At 38.1% G+C, this 4,271-nt stretch overlaps 1 protein-coding gene across 1 annotated transcript in view; it reads right to left on the bottom strand.

Annotated features, from left to right (window-relative positions):
* LOC107653127 (galactose-1-phosphate uridylyltransferase-like) overlaps positions 1–4,271 on the bottom strand; it is a 145,282-nt gene that overhangs the window by 111,749 nt on the left and 29,262 nt on the right. The gene's annotated exons all lie outside the window — the stretch shown is intronic.

Here is a 4,271-nt window from a genome sequence, read left to right on the forward strand (position 1 = left end):
TAAGACTCAAACCACTGGCATGCAGTTCCTGAGATGCCATTTTTCAATAGGGTTGACAGGAGAATCTGGTGGTTCAACGTATCAAAAGTATCAGACAGATCCAGCAAAATAAGTATAGAAGATTTGAAAGCCGCTCTTGCCAGTCTTAGGGCTTCAACAACTGAAAGCAAGGCAGTCTCGGTCGAATGTCCACTTCTGAAGCCAGATTGGTTGCTGTCCAGGAGGTTGTTCTGTGTGAGAAAGGCTGAGACTTGGTTGAACACAACTCGTTCAAGTGTTTTTGCAATGAAAGGTAGAAGGGAAACCGGTCTGTAGTTCTCTAAAAGAGTTGGGTTAAGAGTGGGTTTCTTAAGAAGTGGGGTTATACGAGCCTGTTTAAATGTTGAGGGAAAAACACCAGTGTGAAGGGATGTGTTAAACCGCATAAACACATTTCATAACAAAATACACAAAATAATGTTCTTTTTAGAAACATCATATGACCCCTTTAAATAAGGCCGGAACATATGAAAAGGTATACTACACATGATATTACGCCAATCATGGGCAATCAAATACAGCGGATATTCCTGAATAAACATATAAAAGAATTCAAACATATTATTATTCCTTAGAGTTCTCGTGTTGACCCAGCTTTCATTCTGGAGTGCACCGACTTTTGAGTCCACCGGAAAACAGTGTCTTGTTTAGAGGTACACGAGAACAACGCGCATATCTGAGGAAGAGCCAGTCATGGGATTTTCGATTGTTTATGAGGTAAACACGGTTTCATTTTTGTTTGAATTTGTTTATATCACATCTGTGTCTCCCACCGGAGCTGCCGCTGGACTGTGGATCTGATGTCTGATGGTACGTTTGAATAAGAATTTGCTGCACGCCGTAGTGTTATTGTATGTAACACAACGTAGCGTCACGTTAGAAAGTGAATGACAATTGGTCATTTTACTGTCTGTCAGGTGCTGGCTTCACATATGAGTGGCTTGTCTTAAAGAGGAAGCATAAATGCACGATACGGTGTCATAATCCCTTTTGAAAAACATCGGCCACATGGAAAGACTTATGCCGATATTTAAAAAATTCCAAATATCGTCCGATATATCTGCCACGGTGATATATCAGTCGACTACTAATTATGGCATAATTGGTATCAGTGTTCTGTAATCCAAGAAATCTAACAAGACCATTTACATGACAACAGGCAAAACTGTTTATAAGCTATTAGCATTTTTTGAAATTGCATTATTAATGGCTAATAGCTCCATATTAATGGTTTATCACTTTTGACCAAAAGGTGGCACTGTTACCAAATTGATGTGGTGTGGTCAGTGTGAAGTGACAATAGGGCCTTTCGCACCGCAGGAACATTTTCATAGTACCAGAACATAAAGTTTGGTGTCAATATGTCAAAGCTTTGCAGTTAAATGAAAACTATTTCATCTATCAACTTGAATTCCAAGTTGTTGTTTTTTTTTTGTTTTTTGGTTTTTTTTGCCAGCATGGTCTGAAGATGATCTGAGCCAAATTTGCTGAAAATCGGATCAGTGATCTAGGGGGAGTTCGAAAAAATCAAAATATAACATAAATCAAATGGCGGACAGGAAGTTTGGCTGATTATGGCATAATTGGTATCGATGCCACAAAACTTTTTGAGTACCTTTAGGGCATGGTGCCGAAGACACATATCAAGTTTCCTAACAATATGCCAATGCATTCGTAATATATAACCTTTTACGACAAAATTCAAAATGGCCGACACCCGAATGTCATCGTTTCACTCAGAATTTCGCACTACATCTAAAGAGAGCTCCAAATGTAAAGAGACCAGTCTTGTGATTTTGGGCAAAACCGTTCAGAAGTTCTAAGCAAAAATAGCAAATTTTTCATCTCCCCTAATCACAAGGTGGCACTGTGCTGAAACTGTGCAGGCAACCTAAGATCACGGTTGTCATAACACACACCAAGACTGCATCTGAAAGCTTAGGCTGCTGACTTGTTGCCTCGCTGCCTTAGCGTTTGCGCAAGAAGGCACCTCATGAAACTGATTTCGGACATGCTTATGAGGCAGCGCAACGGTTTAATGATCTACTAGAGTGAGCTTTGGTGAAAACTAAGCTAATATCTAATTACTATAATACTGATTTCTCACTAGAAGTAACATCAAAAGTGGAAAAAGTTGATCAGAAACGTACATTAACACACAAACTGACCACCAAATGCAACTTTCTGATGCCATCTTTATTTTTCAGCTCAACCGACACGGAATGAAACGCACAGGATTCTGGGATATCAAAGGCAACGAAGGATGCATCTATGCTGCCTTTTTAAAAATCGATCAGATGAAGGTATCTCAAGAGGCAGCAAGTGAAGCTGACATTGGATTCGGACATGCCTTGATGCCTTCCTAACTTGGAATGCATCCTCTGGAGGCAGCATTTTTCAGCTTTTGGATGCAGCACAAGTTTGGTCTGAATACGCTAAAGCATGGAGGAGATATATAGCCTCACATCCACTTTTGCGAGCTCTTCGACAAATTTGTTCTTGCATTATTCGGAAATGGTTTGACTGATCAACTTGATTTCCATTTTTTATTTTTTGGACATGGTCTGAAGATGATATGGCTTGATTTTCGTGAAAATCGGACAAACAGTCTATGAGGAGTTCCAAAAAGTAGGTTTTTCGAAAAATTCAAAATAGCAGAATCATTTTTATTATGGACAATGACATCATAGGGTGCATTTGAATCAAATGTTGAGCCAAGGAATCAGAGGAAAATAATTTTGTTGCCCTTACGGTTCAGAAGTTATTAGCACAAACATAAGAGCAAGTCTGGACAAGTGGTGGTGCTAGAGGGTCTAAGTCAGAGACTCCAAATTTGGTGTGGCTAATGTTCAAGCTGTCCTTTATCTGTGTGCCAAATATCACAACTTTTGATACAGTTCTATGGGCTGCCATAGACTTCCAGAGCGGAAGTAGAAGTAGAAGAAGAAGAAGAACATACATAGATAATTACGTTTAATTAATTAAAGTGGAATATAATACTAGGAAACATCCTGTAATGTATAGTGTTTAGTGTTTAAATGAATGCTTACAAAACCAATTTACATTTACAAATGAATGAATGAATATATGTTAATTTTGTTTGTTTGGAATATAGTGGAATATAATATGGAATATAACAGGAACTGTCCTGGACACAATATAATGTTTACAAAACTAAACTAAATAAATAAATATTGATTTTTGTTAAAATACATTAAAGGTATTAATTTTAATACAAATATTTAAAGTTGAATGTAATACTATAAACTGGCATGTTCAATATAATGCATAAGTGTTTAAATGCTGTTAGTAACAAACAAACCCATTTTAGCTTGTATACTTACAAATAACACATCACTGTTATTCATATTTTCCATCTTTTACTCTCACTCTCACTCTCTACTCTCATTTTCTTGATTACTTATGATTTAACCAAATTCAGTGTTACGTCTGCCTCATTATGCTAATGAAAGCTTTTTCTCGTTGCGTTGCATGCTTGGCTACCAGATTGCAGTGAAATGCGAGAGCAGCGGATTGGGCTGTGTGTGCTCAGCTCTTCCCTGCTGATTCGGCATGCCATCAGCATCCTGCCCAGCACAATATAATGATCCGGGCCCAGGTGACACATACAGAGACACACAGCCACGTATGCTTATGCTCCACCGCCCCCTTGTATAGCATGCAGTGGGTGAGGAGGCAGCTCGCTTTACAAGGGGGTGTTACAATCGAGAGAGAACACAAACAAGCAAACAAGAAAGGACTAATTGTTATGGTCGACAGTAATAGACAGGCCTAGACAGAAACTGAGGACCTTTACAGCACTGAATTTCAGAACGGATTTAAACATAGTTAAATGTGCTAAATGCATTTGAGAATATTACATTACACAAGTTAAAAGCATGATCAAATTAGACAAAATATACTATAAACAAGGAGAAGGAGGACATATCTTTTTTTTTTTTTGTATGGATCGATTATTTACTCAAAAATACAAAAGAAATGTGATTCATATGAACAAGCACTTGAATACACCAAGAGCATGTTTTAATTTCTGAATCAACATTAAACATATTTTTATATTTATGGGTGGGTCAAAAATTTCAGGGTGAAAAAAAAAAACACTTTCATATGCGTGCTGTTTTTTCCGCTTTCAATTTTGCTTCAATCAATCACTTTCAGCAGGGAAGGGGGGCACAGTAACTTGTTTGTGGGGGCAAGTACCCCCCCCCCCC

The sequence above is a fragment of the Sinocyclocheilus anshuiensis genome, unplaced genomic scaffold (genome assembly GCF_001515605.1).
Source record: "Sinocyclocheilus anshuiensis isolate Anshui unplaced genomic scaffold, SAMN03320099.WGS_v1.1 scaffold131, whole genome shotgun sequence".
Lineage (NCBI taxonomy): Eukaryota > Metazoa > Chordata > Actinopteri > Cypriniformes > Cyprinidae > Sinocyclocheilus > Sinocyclocheilus anshuiensis.